General features: G+C 46.8%; 1 long non-coding RNA gene across 2 annotated transcripts in view; it reads right to left on the bottom strand.

Moving 5' to 3' along the window:
• Window positions 1-1,675: 1,675 nt before the first annotated feature.
• LOC123327642 overlaps window positions 1,676-23,041 on the bottom strand; it is a 47,900-nt gene continuing 26,534 nt past the window's right edge. Inside the window, exons 1-4 of one of the 2 annotated variants that reach the window (XR_006639626.1) lie at window positions 12,475-12,788; window positions 4,962-5,065; window positions 4,254-4,451; window positions 1,676-1,785 (exon numbers count right to left, since the gene is read on the bottom strand). This is a non-coding gene — a long non-coding RNA (uncharacterized LOC123327642). Of the gene's footprint in view, window positions 1,786-4,253; window positions 4,452-4,961; window positions 5,066-12,474; window positions 12,789-23,041 lie in introns of those variants that run through there. The other variant, XR_006639627.1, reaches the window with a different exon arrangement.

Raw genomic sequence — 23,041 nt, 5'->3', positions numbered from 1 at the left:
CCAAAACTTCTGGCTCCTTTTAAGTTCTTATTCTCCTTCGTTTCCATAACACTAGACTACCTACCCTTGTAACCAGGCCTCTGTCAAAAAAAAAAAAACAGAATGATTTGATGTCTACAATATGCAGATTGAACGAAAGGCAGGAGGCCAAGACAATATTAGTGTCTCAAGTGTGTGTGTCTGAAACGTGTTGCCAAAACAGAAAGTGGGAAGTGGGGAGGGAAACGTGGTTTGGGGGGGAGAGTTAAGATCCGTTCAGCGGGTTCTTGGAGACAGAGAAATCCAAATCAGGGCAGGGGGGCCCTTGAGACAAAAAGAATTGCACAAGGCCTCAGAAACAATGCAGCCGTGTAGAGAAAAAAGATAGGCCGCTCTGAACTCCGCCCCCTCCCCGCCGCCCACAGACAAGTCCTGCTGAAACAGGGCTTATTTTCTCTAGTTCGACACTGGTTCCTTGTTGACTGCATTCTAAAGGCCTCTCTGCCTGCCTCCCCAGGTCCCATGAAAGCCTCTCATTTACCCCCTTGATTGGAAGCTGCCCTCAGACAGCGGGGCCTGCGTGGGGCCGGGCGTCTCTCTCACCTGGAGGGGCTCCCTTCTCTCCTGCCCAGAAGGTGGGTCTGCTTATTTCAACTTTCTCTCCCACCCTCCACAGCCTCCAGCTCGCATTCTTTCCCCTGCCTTTTCTCAGGAATCAGCAGGAGCACAGAACTGATTTCTTCAAGACTTCCTCTGTTTTCCCCTCCCTTTGCCTGAGTGCTCACTTTTTCCCCAACTGTATTGACAAGAGAGCTGTCTTTCACCACGTCTGTGATTCGCTGACACACCCTGAGGTCAAGCAAGCAGGGAATATATTTTTGGTTGATTGACTGAGAGCCTAATATGTGAAAATGTGCCTCGGTAAAACTAAAAAAAACTGATCATTTGCAGTATCAAAGGAGTTCCTATTTGCAGAAATGAAATTATCCATTATATATTCTTTTTTATTGTGATAAAATAGAATAACATAAAATTTACCATTTTAAAGTGTACATTGAGAATATTCACACTGCTGTGCATATATATAGCCGTCTCCAGAACGTCTTTCATCTTTCCAAATCGAAACTCTGTACCCATGGAACAATAACTCCTCATGTCTTCCCCACCCCCAACACATCCGGCTGGGGCTATCTACTTTTTATCTTGATAAACTTGACTCCTTTAGGGACCTCATCTCTGCGGAATTACAGAGTACTTGTCCTTTTGTCTCTGATCCATTCCACTTAGCATAATGTCTTCAAGATGACTGCATATCCTTTCAGCTAGCTCCCAGCTTAACTCAGAATTCATTCATTTCTAAATATTTGACAACTGGCATGGGAAGAACAGTGACCACATGGAAAGAAATTAGGACCAAACAGAACAGGTGTGGGCCACAAAGGACCCAAACCCCTACCCCACTTTCAAAGTGGAACTCTTGCACAGCTTCTCAAAGACGTATCTCCTTTGGAATATAAGGAACACCAAATCTGAAGATAATGTACTGGAAGAAACAGTTCTGTGCCCAGCATGGTATAAATTCTTTATCATCTCATTTAATCTTCAGGACAACTCAGTGAGTCACAACCATATTATCTTCATTTTACAGAGTAAGAAACCAAAGCTTTAAGAGGCCAAGTAATTTGCTCCAAATCACAGGCAGTAAATACTGGAGTTGACACTCAAAACACTCACACTGATGTCTATTTGACCCCAGACGCCTCTCCCTTAAACACCCAATGCTTACTCCCCAGGGCCCCACTCCACCTGGAAGAAAAGAAAGCAAGGAAATCAACTCGATAATCCAAAAGTGAGACCTGAAAAGAATGGCTTGTAGTATTTAAGAAAAGCACGCTGAGAAGGTGACTTTAAAACAGGCTGAGTGTATAAATTGTGATCAGACTATTAAAGTCTCTTTTAAAGAAAGAAGAACAAATGTGCTTCAAGGGTAACAGAGGAATCTCATTATTAGATGGGTTATCATAAAGGTTGCGAGTCCCCTTCCCCCAGAGACTGCAGGAGGAGAGGCGGGAACCTGTCGAGATCAGGCTGCCTGGAGGCAAAGAGGTGAACCAGGCAGTCTAGGGGGACTCCCCCAGCATCAGAAGTCCCCGAGGTAATTCTAGTGAAGCTTTTGAGTTCCTGGAAGAAAGGCTTCCTAGAAACCCTAGGTAAGTGTCATAAATATGCATGTGTATTTTATCCTCTGTCATCAATATAGTCCTACTGGGTGGGGTGCATGTTTGACACTTTAAAAATTTAAGGGGCAATGTCCCCTTTGATTGCAGGGCATTCTGCAGTGAACTAACTTTCAAACTAACTCCAACTTGCATTCGAGCAGTGTCTTTTAAATTCAGACTGAGTGGTAAGTGTGCCTTGAAGTGAATATTTCACTGAACAGGGAAGATGCTAGCTTTTCATTTTAATGTCCTTACAGCTGGTTCGATATGCATTGCCTCAGAGGCTGAGTTTGTCAAGATATGTAAACAGCAAAACCCAATGTGCTTTTCTGGGAATGACCCGGGCTACTGAGGCAGATTAAGTGTATGGAAGGTGACTCCCAGGACATTTTACACACAGAACTTCTTTACGAGGAAAAATGAAACTGAGAGCATGCGCATTCCCAGAGACAGGACGCATGTAAACACAGCCAGCATTCGCAGGGATAAATCTCTGGTCAGAGATGAGATCTGTTTCTAGAGCAGACACATCACTTTTATCTTACATTCATTCTGCCAAATTCTTTAAGCCTCTATGGCCCATGCTCACTTTCCACTCTTTCTGTGGTTGTAAAGGGATTCCAAGCGAGGTCCACCTCCTTCTACCAACCATTTAATTTGAGAAGGGAGCTTGTCGGCCACTGCCAGCACATCTGTCTCCTTCTCGGGTCTTCTGCCCACCCCAAACCTCCTCATCTGTCAGGGTGAAATCCTCAGTGCAAATGTTTCAAAACTGCATGCTTCCTACGGCCTCTGAGATAACTTCACCTGAGGCTTTATCCACAGTCTCATTGTTTAAAAATGATATTTCTTAAGTCATAATTATGTAAAGGTCTGTGTGGATTCGGACTGATATTTGCTCATCTTTATGCAAAATGGAATTGGCTCCAATGCAGTGCTGTTAGGGTAGGGCAGGGGAGGGGTGGAAAATAATGGAGTAATTTCCGTGAATATTGAAATGTGGAAATTCTATCTTCTACAAATGTGGCTATACTGAATCCCGAGGATGAATGTCTTTCTGGCATTTACGGAGCAACTGATGTCAACGATGTACTTCTCATCTTAGAATACTGTCTTTTTCAGGACACATTCATTGTATTGATGAAAGCATAGGAAGCTTTTGAACTATCAGCAGTTTTTTATTAAGAGGAGTCAGAATATATATATGTGTGTGTGTATAATATGTGTGTGTATATATACACACACAACCCCCAAAATCAACCACGCAAGGCAATCCAGTTATTTCAGCTACCTTTTCAATCATGAGGGACAGGGCAGCACCAGGAGAGAAACTAATGATATAGAAATACACAGTGACTATTAAGACGGACAGACGATCAGACAGTTAGGTCATGACCCGGCCATTCTGGGGGATGCCTTCTGTCTTCTCCCAAGAAGACATTAACACATTTACATTCATGTACCACCAAGCTGCTGAATGGCTATCATTTAAGCAGCTGGATTAAATGGGTAAAGATAACCTCCCAGAAATTCACCCCAAAACCAAAGCCAAACTTAAAATCCATAGTTAGTGTTCATGGTGGGGATGTAGCATTGGTTTCTGGTAGACTTCCAGACTTCCAAACTTGATGTTGTCTGTTCTACTATAGCGTTGTGGGTGAGTCATGACAATTACCATACAGAAGAAGGTAACAGGGACAAAAGGGGGCTCATAAACTTGGAGACAACATTTCCTCGAGGTTGAACTATAAAATTGATATCTGCAGACCAAAGAGACATGCAGGGTCTCCTAAAACTAGAGAAAGAAAGACCCGCAGGCTTGTAGGACATGACTGTCAACTGGCTGATGAGGTTAAATATCTAAAGAAAGAATACATCAGTCAGGAGGGATGGACAGTCATGGAAAGATGGAAAAGAAGGAGACTCCCGACTTGACTGAGAGGGGAGAGCTGCCTGGTCCAGACGCCCAACAGCCGTCCCAGGGGCAGGCCAGCTTCTCTGAGAAAGATGACTAGGGTGGGTTCTCAGAGCCCCTTGTTAGGAGTCCATGCTCACCTGCAATCTTCTGATTATAATGCACCTTCCCAGGTCACGAACACATTTCAAAACAATAAATCAGCATTTTGGTCTACACCGTCAGCCTTCCTGAGTTGGGTTCATGTGGGTCCATCCCCATGAGACAGAGCCACTGAAAACTGTCTTCCTCCATTTTTCAGTCTTTCCCCATTTCTCAAAACAACGAATGCACACGATCTACAAGATATAAGATATAAGGCACTGTTGGTCATTCTATGAATCACTGTGACACCACCACAAGGGCAACAATGTGAATAAAAGTGTTCTGTTTGGGAGAGAAATGTCTAGTAAATTCCCCATTTTGTCATCTTACAGACAGTTTGAATGCGGAGCTGGAATTTTCTATTTTATGTTTATTTTGTCCTTCACAATGCCTGGCCCAGTGCTGGGTGCTTGAGCTTGCAGAGAGGTGTTAGTCTATCCAGCGAGTGAAGAGCAGCAGCTGGACGACATACTACCACCACTGCGACTGCAGGATGCAAACCACGCCTCGGACACCAGAGGCCCCCGAGGGGTGGTCCTGACATCCAATCAGAACCCAGGCCGCTGCTGTCCCCAGAGCGCAGACAGCTGGGTCACTTGCTGCGTTTCTCTCAGCCACATGCTCTTTGGGCTCCGACTGAGCATGTGGAGGAGGAGGAATTCCTGGGGACACAGGGGTTTGACAGTGAGCTCACACGTGCTCACCCCGGACGTCTGCTGAGGTCACTGCTGGTACGTGGCCATCTCTGCGTTTAGACGTGACTGTAAGCGCCGCAGTGAGAACGCATTCAGTTCTCTCTCCCTGTTCACTGGGCGAGAAAAGATTTTTCATTTCATACATCATTTACAACTTGCTGCTGTGATTCTAAAAAATCAGTGGGCTTTATCGAGTTAATGAGCAAGAAAAACATATTTGGTGAGCGTGTTAATTTTTTGAATGTTCTGTGGAGTCCAGGACATTAGGCAACGTGCACAGGGCAGCTGGGCACACCGGGGAGCCCCCATCCCCTCAGATTCATTCCACTCGGCTATGGGGGCACCTGGCTATTTACTAATAAGTCAGAAAACGGGTCTTAATAGAAACTGAACAGCAAAGGCGTCATTCACTTTGCATTCTTTTTTTTTTTTTTTTTTTAAAAACAGGGAAAAGACGGGGGTGTGTATAGATTGGGAAGGGGAATGAGGGAAACTTCTGCGATATTGGAAATGTTATATCATATCGTCACTAAATGATGGATACACGAGTGTTTACATACGCTTTTTTTAAAGGCTCAAACTATATACTTGAGTAGTGGTCCATATTTTTTGCTTTACTGTATGTCTATAATACAACCACATACACACAAAAAAACTTAACCTTGGCTGCTGCTGCTGCTAAGTCGCTTCAGTTGTGTCCGACTCTGTGCGACCCCATAGACGGCAGCCCACCAGGCTCCCCCGTCCCTGGGATTCTCCAGGCAAGAACACTGGAGTGGGTTGCCATTTCCTTTTCCAATGCATGAAAGTAAAAAGTGAAAGTGAAGTCGCTCAGTCGTGTCCGACTCTTAGCGACCCCATGGACTGCAGCCTGCCAGCCTCCTCTGTCCATGGGACTCTTCAGGCAAGAGTACTGGAGTGGGGTGCCATTGCCTTTTCCATCACTTTGCATTCTCTGCACCATCTCCACTTGGGAACATTTGGGACTTTGGGCAAAAGTCACCATTAACCTGAGGTTCTCTTCCACCTGCCAGTCTTCACAGCAAGAAAGAGGAACAAGTCAGCGGCTACGAGGACAAATCAGGTCAAAAAAGGGAAGAGAGCTCACTGAGCCTCAGAGCTTGGGATCTGTTAAATGATATAAGATAATCTGTCTAAAGAATGATGTAGGAATGAAGGTGAAAGCCCAGACACTTGGATGAAAGGGCTTTGTCAAAGGACCAGGATAAGACAGTGAAATAAGTCTTAATTTATCAGAGGATCCTTTTAGAGCTCTTATTCTTATCTATCAAAATCTCTGATACTCCAGCCTAGTTAAATACATCTCAGAATTAATCCGCCTGTAAAACCACTGGACCAAGAGCATGACATCCCATTTTACAGTTTCTCTTTGAGTTTCACCTTAAGCTGGACATTTAAGACTGATCCCCAGCAAGTTCATGGCACTGACAAAACGCATACCCAGAACCAACAGGGCATGTATGTATTTTTCTCATCTCTTTCCACACATGGTAGATGAGTAGACTTGGGTCTTATTAAAGATGGGGAGACATTTGAGCTATCCACTATTCAGTGGAAACACAAAACAACAGCTGCCACTTCACGGCTTAGAACATTCAGCATAAAATCGACAATGAGTAGGGACGATATTTTAGTGTTATTCAATTCATTTAAAGACAGTCAACTTCTGGACCCCCACCTATCACAAAGATAACCAGTCATAAACACATACATGCACACGCGCATGCACACACACATACACATTTCAAAACTCCCAAAGAGCCTGAATGTGGCAGGTGGCAGGGAAGACAGAAACTGGCTGTTTTCTAGATAAGACAAAATGCAAAACAGTGTATTTCAGAAAAGATATAAAAGAAGTATCACTATTTGGGAGAGGAACATATTTGTGTTTTATTGGAAAATAGAAATACAAGAAATGGTTTTGTACCCTGGTATTTAATGGCATCCTGTATTCTTTTTTGTTGTGATTGTGATAAACCTCTACTTAACAAGACACCCAGTTTGTAGTAACTGAGACCACAGCCAAGCCATTATCTCGGGAGGACTGGGACTCACTCACACCCTAAGAGGGGCTCTATCTCTGATGCCTGGTAAATGGTTAGGAATGTCAGTAAGAATATCTTTTTGCAAATAATTTTTGGAGAAACGGGAAGAAGAGGGTTGAGAATGCAGCCAGGGTGAACGAGGCCAAGGAGAGTGGGCTCTCGGCACAACACTTCTGTGTGTGTGTGTGTGTGTGTTTCAAACTTATTTTTAATTGGAGGATAATTGCTTTACAATATTGTGTTGGCTTCTGCCACACAACAACGTGAATCAGCCATAAGCACACACGCATCCCCACCCTCCTGAGCCTCCCTCCCCATCCGCGCCTTCCCCCACACCCCCCCCCCCCCCCCCCGCAGGCTGTCACAGAGCACCCTGCTGAGCGCCCTGTGTTATACGGCGACTTCCCATTGGTCATCTGTTTCACATACGGTGACGACACGTTTCAGTGCTACTCTGTCCATTTCCCCCACCCTCTCCCTCCTCTGCTGTGCCCACAAGTCTGTTGTCTCTGTCTGCATCTCTATTCCTGCCCTGCAGATAGGTTCATTGGTACCATTTTTCTAGATTCCATATATATGCATTAATATACAATATTTGTTCTTCTCTTTCTGACTTACTTCATTCTGTATAATAGGCTCTAGGTTCATTCACCTCACTAGAATGATTTAAATGAGCTCCTTTTTATGACTGAGTATTATTTCACTGTATGTATATACTACAACTTCCTTACCCATTCATCTATCAGTGGACATCTAGGTTGCTTCCATGTCCCCACTATTGTAAATTGTGCTACAGTGAACACTGGGGTACATCTGTCTTCTTCAATTAAGATTTTCTCAGGGTATACGCCCAGTAGTGGGATTGCTGGGTCACACGGTAGTTTTATTCTTAGTTTTTTAAGAAATCTCCACACTGTTCTCCATAGTGTCTGCATTAATTTGCATTCCCAACAAGAGTGTGTGCATGGTTTTAAATGCTCTCCTCGGATGTCCCCCAGAGTAGGAAGGACCACCCCACTCTCCCTGCATTATCCCACATCCCCTCACTCCACAGGCTGTACCATAGGCAGGTGGGTCCAAGAGTCCACCCTATACGTGGACCCAAAGGGACACTCTACATGTCCTGCAGCACAACCCTCACTCAGGCACAAAATAACTCCCCATCTAAACCTTAGACTCACTCTTTTCAGCCCAGAGAAATAGATTCTGCAGATCTAAAGTATAAAAGTAAGGCCTGGCCAGGCCACTCTAAAGGAAACCTCAAAATTCCCAACTAAACTCACATAGGTGGGGAGAAACAGTAGTAAATCAGAGAGGGAAGACCCAGGCAAGAGAACGCTGCCCAGAGCTGACCTGGGTGGGGAAAGAATATTCTGGTAAGGCTGGAAGAGGGCCTGCCTCCTTCTCACTGGAGCACTGGTCTGAAAGGTCGCCTAGTTCAACAACCATGAGGCCACCCAGTCTCAGTTAACCCCCACGGTGGGATCCCTGTGGATCACAGACTCATGTAGTCCCCTTCCCTTGAGTGCAGGTGGAACCTGGAATGTCTTTCTGGCCCACAGAGAAGAGCAGAAGTGACTGGATAGTCCTTCCTGTGATTATGTCACATCCTACCTCCATTCTAGCCAAGGGAATGAGATTCTCTTCATTGGCTTGGTAGGCAGAATGATCCCCCCTACCCCAGCAAAGATGGCCATGCTCTAATTCCAGAACTCATTGGGTAACAAAAGAGACTCAGCAGATGTGATTAAGATTACAGACTTCTAAGGAGATTACCCTGGATTATGTGAGTGGGCTCAATCTCATCATATAAACCATTAAAAACACAGAAATTTCTCTGGCAGGAGTCAGAGAAGTGCTGCAGTAGAGAGGCAGGTGAGATGCGGCCAAGAGGAAGCTAGAGACGCTCCCAGAGTCAAAGGATTCAAGGCACTGTTGCTGGTTCTGAGACGCAGGGGCCAAGTGCAAGGACCAGAGAAAGGTCTCTAGGAGCCGAAGGTGGCCCCCAGTTGACGGCCAGCAAGGAAATGGGCTACAGTCCTACAACCACAAGGAACTGGATCCTGCTAACAACCAGAGTGAGCTTAGAAGGAGCTACTTCCCCAAAACCTCCAGAAAGGATCACAGCCCTTGTGATCACATCTTGTGGGACCCAAAGTAGAGAAACCAGTTGATTCCGACTGTGCCCAGACCTCTGCAGAGCGGCAAGCATAAAGCAATACACTGGTGTTGCTTTAAGCCACTACCTCTGTGGTACTTTGCTGCAGCAGCAATAAGGACTGCAGGCTGGCCTTGAGGAAGCACGCTTCCATGTTGTCAGAGCACCTAGGAAGGAGCGGACGGTGTCACCAACTGACAGAAAACGGGACCCACACCAACAGCAACTGAATTCTGCTAACTACCACGTGAACTTGAATGAGGACTCTCAAGTTCCAGATAGAAACGGGCCTCACCTATATTATGACTGCTGCCTTATGAGACCCCAAGCAGAGGACCCAGTTAAGCTGTGCCCAGATCCTGACTGATGAAAACTATCCAATGATAAATGTACTAAGCTTGTTGCTCCTTGGTTACACAGGTATTGGGAACTAATACACCCTCTTCCAAAACTGTGGGTTTATGCTTCTTCTGGACCACCTCAGCCCAACACCTACACCAACAGTTTCTAATTCAGGATTGAGGCCAGTGCAGAGACTGGTACATAACATATTATAGTTTAGGATACAGATCTAACATGACTGGCACCTATAACATGCAAATATAGACTTTCTTATTTCCACCAGAATTAAAATCAGATGCCTCTAAGATGGAAGACCACATTCCGCTCTTTCCCATTAACTACGATATCACCCTACCTTCCAAAGGTGACATGGGCTCTATGATGAGGACACAAAGAATCGTTAATTCCTTTTTTACAAAGCCATGTAGGAATATTAATCTATCACTTTATTTCAAATATTGCTTTCTAAAGTATTTTATCCTGCTTGACAACACTAACATGCAGAACCCTTTTATGTTTAAGTGATAGAAACTCCAACTCAAACAGGCTTGAAACATAAAAAGGGAAAGACTGGAAAGTCGGGTGCAGGCAGGGCTACAGCCATGGTCTCTTTCCAGCTGAGTTCTCCTCTGAGTTTGTGTTTTTCCCCAGCTGGCTCCTCCCTTGTGGCAAGACGTCAGCCAGTAGCTCAAGAATTCACCCTCCTTTCACCCCAGAAGTGGCAACACAAGTTCGGGGCCTGACTCTCACTGGCTCATTTAGGCGTGTCAATCCTGGACAATCACCATGAAGAAGGGAGGATTTGCCGATGGCCAAAAGCCAGGGGTGTAAGGTGAGCAGATCCCTTCCCATCCCTGCAGACTGAGAGCAGGGAGTGGGTGCTTTCCTTAAATAAAAATTAGGGAGCAGCATCAAAAGAAGGAAAGCAAACGTCAAATGGGCAAAACCAAAGCTCTCTGTTTGGTGAGCCACCTTATTCACCAACTATGACGCTAACTGGCATTGGGCAATTTTCAAGCACCCTATGAATTTTCTAGGAAAAAAGCTATCCTACCATAAGGGCATCCATCCATATATGTTTTCTGGACTATGCCGTGTCCTTGAAGGTCCCTTCCATCTTTACAGTCTGTGATTCTAATCTAATTGGAGCCTAATTGGAAAACACGTCTAGTCTCCCAACACAAGTATTTTTAAAATCATTCTGGGGACTTCCCTGATATCCAGTGGTTAAGACTTCATCTTCCAGTGCCGGGGGTGCAGCTTCGATCCCTGGCCGGGGAGCTAAGATACCACATATGCCTGGTGGCCAAAAATCCAAAACACAAAACAGAAGCAATATTGTAACAAATTCAATAATGACCTTTAAAATGGCCCACATTAAAAAAAAATTTTTTTTTTAAAAATCAGTAAAATGAAATTATTTTTGAAAGGAACATTCACCTGACTGAAAAACCAGCCCCGTGACTCCCTAGGTGCCCCTCCTGGGTCAGCCCCTCGCCTTTTCTATGTTCAGTCATCTGTCCCTTGGTCCACTGCTATGAACACTCAGACATGGGCTCTCTGGACGTCCCTCTAAAGGGAGGGATGTATGTGCCAGGCAGCGGGGCAGGGCGCTGAGCCTGCACTTTTTCTGCTCCCCAAACTTTGTTTTTCAAAAGCCAGTTTCTTCAAACAAAGCAGTTACGAGTCCTGAGTCAGTTGAAGTATAAAAACAAAGATACTTCTGAGTTTTCTAAACACACACTAAAAGAAAAGGTTGTTTTTTAACTTTCAAAAAAGAGCAATGAATTCTTTTGGTGTTCAAATACGGCCCAGCAGAATTTAGCTACAACTTTCCCCTGAGTGCTATTTTATGACTGAGACCAGGCACCAAAATTTTTTCATGTGAAAGGATTTTTTTTTCTTTCAAGAAAGAAAAAGACATAGTTGGAAGAAAATGAATAAAAGAGCTAAACAGGAAAGCGCTCCCAATCAGGAAGTGCCTGATGTTAGGATTACCAGCAAATGAATTGTTCAGACCTTCCCTTCGAATGTCATTTTTGGATCCAGATGATAATTTTAGCTTCTTCCTCAAGGAAGTAGAACCGTCACTAAATCTTTAACGCATTTCAGAGATACATTGTACTGTTCTGTTCTTAGTGCCCTGTGTCTTCTTTAGCATAATCTGAGGGGGGGAACCCTTAATCTCCCTGAAAGGGTGCCATATGTATTATTTTCTAGTACCTATGTATAATTATCGGTTATTTTAATAATCAATTTCAGTGGAACGGCAGGATTTGCTTCAGTTGCATTTAAATCCTAATAAAGCTCAATAAGAAGAAAATGAGAAAGAAAGAGAAAATATCGTTCGGAGGATTAACAGAACACTCCAACAAAAGGGACCTTTTTAATTTTCATGACATGATAAAGTGATAGCCTTTTGAATAGACAATTAGGCTCATAAACCTGATACACCAAGGGCTTAATTCACAAACACACGTTGCCACTAATATTATACATTTGCAGAGAGCTGTATGCTTAACAGGATTAGGATACAGCAAATCATTCATTATTAATGGGAATCTACACTGCCTGGGTCTTCATCCCTAGACAGACCAGTATTTAAATCAAATAGTTTAGCACAATTTCAGGAGCTTAATTCACATAGAGATTGCTCAGGGGGAGATCTGGATTTTCTTGCACAGAACGGGAGATCTTTCCTGCCTGCCTCAGCTCCTGCTGCTAGAGGATTTAGGTTCTGGAAGCTTTGTGCCTTGCTCTGTCCACCCCAAAATAAGAAATAACCACCTGGCTGGCCCACCTCAGGAGGTCATTTGCTTCCCCTAGAAGACTGTAATCTGCACCAGATTCCAGGCACACTGTCTGTACTTCAACTTGGATCAGCAATTCTGTAAATGGGGGGCACACACCTCAGGGGACTTCAGACCCAACCTGGTGTAGATCAGAGGGAACTTACAGAGTCGTCATTTCAACACCTCTGTCTCAAAGGCACCGTCATCCACGGGAAGGATGCAGAAGACTTCCCTCCTTTGCCTCAAGGAAAAACTGGCTCCCCTAGTGAGTACCAACACGATGTGACTAGAGGGAAGGCAACAAGGCAGGTTAGTCATCTTTATTACTGAGCGGCTAACTTGTATCAAGCACAGAGTGACCAAATGTCCCAGATCTGTTGGGACTGAAGGGTTCCCAGGGCAAGGGATTTTTAAGTTTAAACCAGAAAACTTCTGGGCAAGCTGGTCACCCTTGTTGTTCAGTCACTCACTCGTGTCTGACTTTTTGTGACCCCCATGGACTGCAGAACTTCAGGCTTCCCTGTCCTTCCCTACCTCCCGGAGTTTGCTCACATTCATGTCTATTGAGTCAGTGATGCCATCCTACCATCTCATCCTCTGTCACTCCCTTCTCCTTTTGCCTGCAATCTTTCCCAGCATCAGGGTCTAGCAAAGCTATACTCTTTCCCTTATTCCATAATGGAGGTTCACTGTGTCCTAACATTCATGTTCTTCTCAACTGTATGAGAAAGATGCTCCCATTTTGAGATGAAGAAAATCAGCCCCAAAGATGTTAAACAATTTACTCAAAGTCACAGCCAGGAGAGCTGGGATTCAATTCCAGATCTGTCTGGAGGCTCTGACGGTCATCTCCAGCTCTGCTTAGGCCACCAAACACCAGCTAAGCTGGAGCACTGTGCTGTGCCCCAGGGTCACAGGCTCCACTACATGGGCACTTGAGGCTTCCTAGGTCTTAAAGCTTCAGATGACATGAAAACTCAGCAGGCCCTTCAGCAAGGCCAAAGGAAGGGCCAATCCAACCAGCATGTCCCCTCTGGCTCCAGGGCCCAGCAGAGATCATCCTTAATCTGGAAGAGCGGGAAACATCAAAACCACCAGGGATATTTTCCCAAATAAAACTCTTTCCTCCACCAGTGGGGGGATTTTGAGTCAATAGGCTTCATGATATGAGAAACAGATAAAAGATCCCAAATTCCCCTAGATGGTACACAAAGCCATGATATTCCTTCATCCTGCCACCCTGGGCCAAGGAATTCATTCTCTATGGTAGGTAGCCACTGTGTCTTGTAAATGTGACTGGGGGCAGGCCTGGCAAGCTTCCTTCAGGGGTCAGATAGACCATATTGAAGGCATACTTAGCAGGGAGAAAAAACATCCCAGCTCTGCTACATGACCCTGGATGAATCAGTGGATCTCCTGGGGCATCTACTTCCTGTCTGCAGCGTGAGGAGGATGCTAGCACCTCTCCCAGGAGAGCGGACGTGAAGTGCCGAGCCCACTGACCCACATGTTGGTTCCCATACCCGTTCCTCCACGGCTCCCCGCTCAGCCTCGACCGAGAATCTGAGCAAGCACACTGTTTCATGGGGGAGGAGGTTCCACCCAGGGGACAGACATCAGGGGAACCTGCCCCTTGGCTCAGGCCAGTGTACATCTGTCCATTTCATTTCACTCTGCATCTCGACTACCTTGGAACAACAGCATCCTTCATAACCTCCCGGGAGTGAGTCCAATGAGAGAGGCTTCGCTGGGTACAACTGAGAGGTGAAACGATAAACTTGAGAAGGAAGACATTAAGTGGCTGACTTCCCTCAGAAAAGGTTCTCTTTTCAGAAAGAGATTAGTCAAAGTTTCTTTCACTAGCAAGAGCACAGGCTGCATGAATCAGTAATTATGGGTAACACTGGGTAGTAACAAATATTCAACCTCTAGGATCCAGAATTCTTCAGGTCTGTCATGTCCCAGATGGGACACTTTCTAGTTTGCGGAAGAACATGAGGTTTGATCTGTGTAATCCCCTCTTGAGTCTCCTTTTCAAGTTTCTTGGCCTCTGGAGGTCCTCAGGACTGAGTTCAAGTTCTTCTTCTTTCTCATTCAACGTTTCTTCGTTAGAGGATCTCATCCATCCTCATGTGAGGTCTAAACCCAAGCTTCATTTCTGAGGTTCAACTGCCATTCTTGACTTGGAGGTCTACAACCACCTCAAATGCAGCATGCCTGTTATGGGTTTAATTGTGTTCCCCCCACTCACCCCCCCAAAAAAAAGATATAACCCTTAGTACCTCCAAATGGGAGCTGACTGCAGATGTCAGTGACTGAGGAGAGGTCACAGTGGAGTGTGGTGGGCTGTGAATCAACATGACTGGGGTCCCTGTGAGAAGACAGAGATGGGAAGACACAGGACTCAGGGAGACGTCCCAAAGACAGAGGCAGAGGGCGCAGCAATGCTCCACCAGCTACGGAACACCTGCGGCCACCAGGAGCTGGACGGGGTGAAGAGGGGTCCTCCCCGAGAGACTTCAAAGACAGCACAGCCCAGAAGACACCTGGATGCCAGACTTCTCGGCTCCAGAAGATAAATCAAATAAATGAATTGCTTTGCTTTAAGACACCCTGGAGAAGGAAATGGCAACCCACTTCCGTCCTAGAGCAGGAAATGCCAACCACTCCAGTATTCTTGCCTGAAGAATCCCATGGACAGAGAAGCCTGGCGGGCTACAGTCTATGGGGTCAAAAGAGTAGGACAAGACTGAGCAACTAAGCACACACCCAAGACACCCAGTGTGTGGCACTTGGTTCCAGCAGCTCTAGGAAGCTAACACAATGCCTGGCCCAGGATTCCAGTGTCCCCTCAGTAAACAGGGCTTCCTGCATTTGGCTGTACCCATCAGGAGCAATACAGGAGACCTGGGTTCAATCCCTGGGTAGGGAAGATCCCCTGCAGAAGGGAAAGGCTACCCACTCCATTATTCTGGCCTGGAGAATTCCATGGACTGTATAGTCCATGGGGTCACAATGAGTCAGACATGACTGAGTGACTTTCACCTTCATCAGGAGCCCGGGCCATGTCCGAGCCTGGCCGCCTCCCTCGCTGGCACCCTGTGCATCCAGCCCAGCCCAGCTCTCTGCAATCCTACGTCTCCTCTTGCAGCCCCACCACCTCCACCTGGGGACACAGGCGACACCTAAGTGCTTCCCACGTCTGCTCTGCCTGCTGTGGCCTCTCCTCCATGGGAGGAGACAGACAGACCCTTCTAAACGCGGGGCGCCACCCTGCTTATGAACCCTGGGTAGTTTCCATGGCAGGTCAGATGACATGGGCTGTGGAGCCCTGGGTGACAGCTTTGCTGCCCTTTCCAGCTCACCGCCAGTCACCTTGATGGCTAACTGGATAGCAGTGGCCTTCGGGCCTTCCTTGGAGGGTGGGGGGTCTCCTTGGGTCACCTCCATTCACCACAGGTCTTGGGCCCAAGCTATTTCCTTACAGAGCCACCCCCCCTCTCAGCCCTCCTATGAGAACCTCTTCATTTTTCCCTCCTGGCATTTGTCCCAGTTCTCAGCACACATTCATTCGCGTGGGGATTATTTGTTGTTGCTGTTGTGGGTTTTTCATGTCTTTCTCACCCTCACGGCAGGCCCCACGTGACCAGGGAGAAAGTCTATTTGTCCTCCTGGTGTTGGCGGAGTGAAGAACAACGCTGGCTCCTCAGAGGTGCTCTATAAATACTGAGGAATCGCCCGTCGTAAACGCCTCTCTCTGCAGCGTGACATGGGACAGGGATGCGCTGACTCTCAGGTCAACACAATCAATCGGGCACCAACACGAACTCACTGTGAGAACTCAGAGCTGCCAAGAGACCTGGCGTCACCGACTGCCACCTGTGGGGACACGGCTGGGCCTCTGGTTTCCTGAGTTTCCACAGCTTAGAGCCTGCTCCGGGTCATGGATTCCTGGCTTGGGATACTGCCTGACTGGCTTGGGATACTGCCTGACTGGCTCTTGGCACTTGGCAAAGCTCTTCCTGAAGAGCTTCTGAGGTGATCTGAGGAGACCCACAGCCACCCCTGACCCTGTGCGGGAGGCCCTGGAAGTCTCATGTCACAGGGGAGAACCAAGTTCCCACAACTGGCAGGGCTGGCTCTGCCCTCCTCCCTGCTGGAGAGAGTCTCTGAGTCCAGCAGAAGAGAGCTGTCAGAGAACTCCTTCTGGATAAAGCAGTGAAGACTTGAACCAGACACTGGTTCTACCACACAGGGTGATCGCCGAGCTCTATGAGAACCTCTTCCAGGGTCACAGACCAATTTCTGATAGTGTCACCAGCCGTCACAGGCAGGTAAGCATGACCCTCAGAACAAGAAGAGAAGCAGAGCTGAATGTCTCCTGCCTGCTGGTCATTAGGGCAGTTTCAGCGATCCACTGCAAGTTAGACAAAACACTGGATTCTTTTTTTTTTTCCACCAAATCTATAAGAAATTTTCATTCTTTCAACCTAGCAAAGAAGAGTATTCTAATGGAGCCAGGGTCTCCACCTCCGAACTGAAGCCACTGCTCTGGTATAGACGGTTCAACACTTGCCTCCCCTCTGCTTTTCCAGGCAGAAGATCCGAATAGACGAAGAAAAGCCAAAGCAAGAACGGGTTGATCTGCCAACTGATTTATCTGTGACGCACTTGTAGTGATAAGAGCTGCACCTAAGAGCTACTCAGAAACTGGGATAGAGGTCACCATGGTGACTGGCCTCAGCCTCGTGATGGGTCCAGCACTACTGTTTGGAGACCAAAGGTGGCCACCCCATCGCACGGCGCCTTCCTGTGCTCACCAGGCTGCGGCGGCTCTGAGACGTTTCTCCCTTTGAACCAAAAGCAACTCCAGCGAGAGTCACCAGCTCCCTCCGCACCTCTCAAGTCCAGCATCCCTGCCTGAGCCCCCATCACCATCTCCTGTGTCTGGGTCCCCAGCCTCCTCAACCCCCTCCAAGTCAGAAGGTCTTCCCAAATATAAACCTGACACCTGCAATTTCCAAGCCAAACTGCAGCTGAGGCACTTCCTTCAACTCACACGGCTGCCACAGATGTTGAATTTTTAAGGGATGCGGCAGAATTCAACAACTGTCGGCACGGTGCAAACCATGATTCAGGCAGTTCTCGTTCTCCTCGTGAGATCACCCCACACTCTTTCCAAGGACAGCACATCTTTGTGAGTCTGGGTACCCGGGCTGACGTGACAGAAGCAAGCACCTTGCTAAATACCGCAGAGACATGAAAGCAGATGCTTCTGCATCAAGGTTCACGGAAGCACTATTCACAACAGCCAACAGCGGGCAACAACCCAGACAGAGGAACGTCCACCAACAGAGGAACAGCGGACAAAACGTGTGCATGCGTACCACGGGATGTTATTCAGCCCTAAACAGGAAGGCAGAACTAGCACGAGCACACGCCGCGACACAGACGAACCTGGAAAGCATCACATACATGAGACGAGCAAATACAAAAGGACAGGCAGCGTATGACTCCAGTTTTCTGAGGCGGCTGTGTGTCAGTCGCTTGGTTATGTCTGACTCTTGAGGCTGCTGTGTGTTAGTCGCTTGGTTATATCTGACTCTTTGAGACCCCATGGACTGCAGCCTGCTAGGCTCCTCTGTCCTTGGCAAGAACACTGGAGTGGGTTGCTATTCCCTTCTCCAGGGGATCTTCCTGAGCCAGGGATCGAACCTGGGTCTCCTGCATTACAGGCAGATTCTTTACCATCGGAGCTGAGGTAGCTAGAGTAGCTAATTTCTTAGAGTCAGAAAGAATAATGACTGGTCAGGGTTAGTGGAAGGGAAGATTGGGGAGTTAGAGTTTAATGGGTTTGATGGTGGTGGTCGCACAGCATTTTGAATGGGCTAATGCCACTAAGTTGTACGCTTTGAAACGGTTGCAATGGCACATTTTATGTTTTGTCTGCATGCGCACTGTCGCTCAGACATGGTCAGCTCTTTGCAACCCTATGGACTATAGCGCAGTCCGCCAGGCTCCTCTCTCCATGGGATTCTCCAGGTAAGAGTACTGGAGTGGGTTGCCATTTCCTCCTCCAGGGTATCTTCCCCACCCAGGGATCAAACCCACATCTCCTGCATTGGCAGGCAGATTCTTTATCAGTAAGCCACCTGGGAAACCCTGTGTTTTGTCTATTTTACCACAAAAAAAGTAAAATCTGGCAAAAATAAATATGAAAGAGGAAATAAGGGCAGTCGTGTCCAATAGGATTCCAAGGTGTGAGAAGCTCTTCCATGCTCAACTAGTAAGAAATTGTGCTTTAAAATGCAATGAAAATTTTTTTCATTCAATATATGCATATTAATTTTCAAAAGGCCACTAAGTTGCTAGGGCATAAGTATTTAGTAGGCTGTTTAAATATAACTACTCAGTCAACTGAACTGTTAAATATTCTTTGGGCACCGTGAAAAATTACTAAGATACTAGAAAGTCCTGAACCAAGACAGATTCTATGAGGTCCACTCACTCACAGGACCAACCCTGAATTTCATCCACCCCCAACTGACAGGAATTAAAGAGAACAGAAGAACATGCTAAATGATACCACTGTGAGCAGGCCGTGTATCTAAACTGGGGAGAACACTATAGAACCCAAAATAGCATTCTTCAACAAATATACTGCAGAGAAATACAAGGAGAAATAGAAAGAGAGATGCAAGGGGTACAGACTATAAAATACTTAAGAAATATCAACAATCGTAACATATGAACGTTACTGGATCAAAAAAAAAAAACTGTAAGAAACATTTTATACAATTTCCTCCTTTATATATAAAGTCAGTTTGTGTATGTGTGTGTGTGTGTGTACATACAGAAGTAAGGAGAAACTTAAGACTGGGTATTTAGTTATTTAGGGCTTCCCTGATGGCTCAGGTGGTACAGTGTCTGCCCACAATGTGGGAGACCTGGGTTCGATCCCTGGGTTGGGAAGATCCCTTGGAGAAGGAAATAGCAACCCACTCCAGTACTCTTGGAGAACTTCCCTGGTGGCTCAGATGGTAAAGCGTCTGCCTGCAGTGCAGGAGACCTGGGTTCAATCCCTGGGTCAGGAATATCCCCTGGAGAAGGAAATGGCAACCCACTTCAGTACTCTTGCCTGGAAAATCCCATGGACGGAGGAGCCTGGTAGGCTACAGTCCATGGGGTCGCAAAGAGTCGGACACGACTGAGCAACTTCACTCACTTATTTAGTTCTTTAGTGTTCCTTAGAACTGTTACATAATGATGTTGTTTAGTCAGCAAGTCATGTCTGACTCTTTGTGATCCCACGTTCTGAAACGCATCAGGCCTCCCTGTCCTTCACTATCTCTTGGAGATTGCCCAGGTTCATGTCCCCTGAGTCAGTGATGCTATCCAACCATCGCATCCTCTGCCACCCTCTTCTCCTTTTGCCTTCGATCTTTCCCATAATAATACCATGGTTATTTTTTAAAGGAGTTCTTATCTTTCAGAGCAAAGAAGGCAATGGCACCCCACTCCAGTACTCTTGCCTGGAAAATCCCATGGACAGAGGAGCCTGGTAGGCTGCAGTCCATGGGGTCGCTGAGGGTCAGACATGACTGAGCGACTTCACTTTCACTTTTCCCTTTTATGCATTGGAGAAGGAAATGGCAACCCACTCCAGTGTTCTTGCCTGGAGAATCCCAGGGACGGGGGAGCCTGGTGGGCTGCCGTCTCTGGGGTCGCACAGAGTCAGACATGACTGAAGCAACTTAGCAGTATCTTTCAGAGACACATATAAAAATGTTTACAAAAGAAATGACAAGATGCCAGGGACCTGCTTCAGAATAATCCAGGTAGAGGTAAAGGAGAGTGAGCAAGAGAAGAGAGAAAACCAAGTGAGCTGTGAATTGACCACTATCGAATGTGGGTGATGGGGGACTTCCCTGGTGGTCCTGGGGCTAAGACTCTGTGCTACCAAGGCAGGGGGCCCAGGTTCAATCCCTGGTCAGGGAACTAGATCCCGCACACTGCAATGAAGATGGAATATCCCATGTGCCACAACTAAGACCAACTGGGAGTAGTCAAATAAATATTAAAAAAGAAAGAAAGTGGGCGATGGGCACATGCAGCTTCAGTTCGTCATTCCCTGTGCTTCTAAACAGGCCTGCAGTGTCCCACTTCCCAAGCTAAATGCATGTCTTCTGGCCAAACCCTACTGGTGCTGCCCTCCGCTCTGCCTCCCAGGAAGACTCCCGTGCTCTCTGGATGAGCTCCCGACAGGCAGGTGCGATGCCTTGTCTCTGCTCCCCCTCTGCCCACATTTCGCACCAGCATAGCCAGGCTTCCTCTCCCCTCCTGGCCCCCACGCCTATGGTGGCACATGCCTGCCTCCTCCCCACCTGCCAAACCCTCTGCCTTAGACGGCATCTTCCCCACCTCTCCTGGGCTGCTCTCACCACGCCCCCGCCCCAGCGCTGGATTAGGAGCTTGTCCTTGATGCCTCCAGAGAAACATGTTTTCCCTACCACAGAACCTTTTAAACAGTAGCGCTGTAAGTCCCCTACATACGAACCTTCAAGTGGCAAACTTTCAAAGAGGCAAACGTGTTTCCACGTCCAATCGAGTAAGATCGAGTAAGTGAGTTCTCGTGTCCGGCATACATTGTCCCGTGCGTGCATGTTCTACAGGCGGCTGTGGTTTTGTGGACTTTAGGGTACAGTACTGTATACAGTCGTGCATCATCAAGCCCATGATGTCCGGAAGCAAGAAGGGTGAAGACTGATTTGAACCCAGCAAGGAACCAGAATCTGTGCCATCAGCGTCAGGTGTGAGTGAAACTGCAGCTTGCCCTCCATCTCCTGTTGCTGATGATCCTTCAGCTCTACTATCTCCCACGTGAGTTGCTCTTCTTTCCTGTTCACTGACCCTGGCCTCTGTATGCCACCTATTGTACTGTACTTTTCAAGGTACTATCCTATAAAATTGAAAACATTTTTTGCGTTTTTATGTATTATTTGTATGAAAAGTATTATAAACCTACTACAGTACAGTATTGTAAGCTGATCAGGTTAGTTGGGTTCCCAGGCTAACTCTATTGGATTTATGAACAAATTGGACTTACAAACATGCTCTCAGAATGGTATTTATTTGTATGTAGGGGATTTACTGTCCTTCACTTTATCGTTATCTCATTGAACTGAGCATCCAGTACACACTAGTTACCCAATAAACATCTGTTGAATGAAGAAATGATTCAAAAGCAGAGACATTACTTTGCCAACAAAGGTCCATCTAGTCAAGGCTATGGTATTCCAGTAGTCATGTATGGATGCGAGAGTTGGATTGTGAAGAAAGCTGAGTGCTGAAGAATTGATGCTTTTGAACCGTGGTGTTGGAGAAGACTCTTGAGAGTCCCTTGGACTGCAAGGAGATCCAACCAGTCCATTCTAAAGGAGATCGGTCCTGGGTGTTCTTTGGAAGGAAGGATGCTAAAGCTGAAACTCCTGTACTTTGGCCACCTCATGCGAAGAGTTGACTCACTGGAAAAGACTCTGATGCTGGGAGGGATTGGGGGCAGGAGGAGAAGGGGGTGACAGAGGATGAGATGGCTGGATGGCATCACTGATTCGATGGACGTGAGTCTGAGTGAACTCCGGGAGTTGGTGATGGACAGGGAGGCCTGGCGTGCTGCAATTCATGGGGTCACAAAGAGTCAGAGACGACTGAGTGACTGAACTGAACTGAACTGAAACTGAAAAAATATCATTATCACTTATTGTTCTCTCCTGGGGCAGTTTGCCCAGAGAAGGCAATGGCACCCCACTCCAGTACTCTTGCCTGGAAAATCCCATGGACGGAGGAGCCTGGTAGGCTGCAGTCTGTGGGGTCGCTAAGAGTTGGACACAACTGAGCAACTTCACTTTCACTTTTCACTTTCACTTTTCACTTTCACCCATTGGAGAAGGAAATGGCAACCCACTCCAGTGTTCTTGCCTGGAGAATCCCAGGGACCGTGGAGCCTGGTGGGCTGCCATCTGTGGGGTCACACAGAGTCAGACACGACTGAAGTGACTTAGCAGCAGCAGCAGCAGCAGGGGCAGTTTGCCAGCTACAGGGGCCCCATTATAAGGCTTTTTTGTTATAGGAAGCTTATTTTTTTGTTATAGGAAGAAATGGATCTCCCCTCCTACTTGAGACGAAGGACTTGAAATGGCATCTGTAAGAAGGAAAAAGCGTGCCAAGTGTCAGGCCACCTCCATGTGTCAAAAGCTGGAGACATGAGGGATTGAGCCAACCTTGCAGTTTCAGAAAAGCAAGACCTTAATGAAGCAACAGGACCAGGACAGGCCCTTGTCTGATTCTGGGAACAATGACTCCAGAGAAATCCCACCCCTCAGCCCCAGACACTCACCCAGATCTGCAAGTCACTTCTCCTGGGCCCTCAGTTCTCTCACTCGCCTCCTGAATGCTTCTTTTACGCCTCATGTCTTGTGATTCTACCCCAGCTCCTGGATCTTTCAGACATCAACAGTCCTTCAGTTGTTCATTTTGCAAGAACTACTCATTGGTCACTGAAGGTGTCCAAGCCCCACCAGACTATGTGTGGGGCAGGGAGACAAATCCCAACGTGAACATGGCTCTCAAAATCTCACAGAGGAAGATGAGACAGACACAGAAATAACGACATTGTCACACAGAACTTGACTAGTGGAGAAGAGGCGATGAGGCAAGATGCATGGGAGGTCA

This window comes from Bubalus bubalis, chromosome 10 (genome assembly GCF_019923935.1).
Source record: "Bubalus bubalis isolate 160015118507 breed Murrah chromosome 10, NDDB_SH_1, whole genome shotgun sequence".
In the NCBI taxonomy this organism is placed as follows: Eukaryota; Metazoa; Chordata; class Mammalia; order Artiodactyla; family Bovidae; genus Bubalus; species Bubalus bubalis.
Note: the sequence above shows the minus strand (reverse complement) of the source record. Positions and strands in the feature narration are given on the sequence as shown.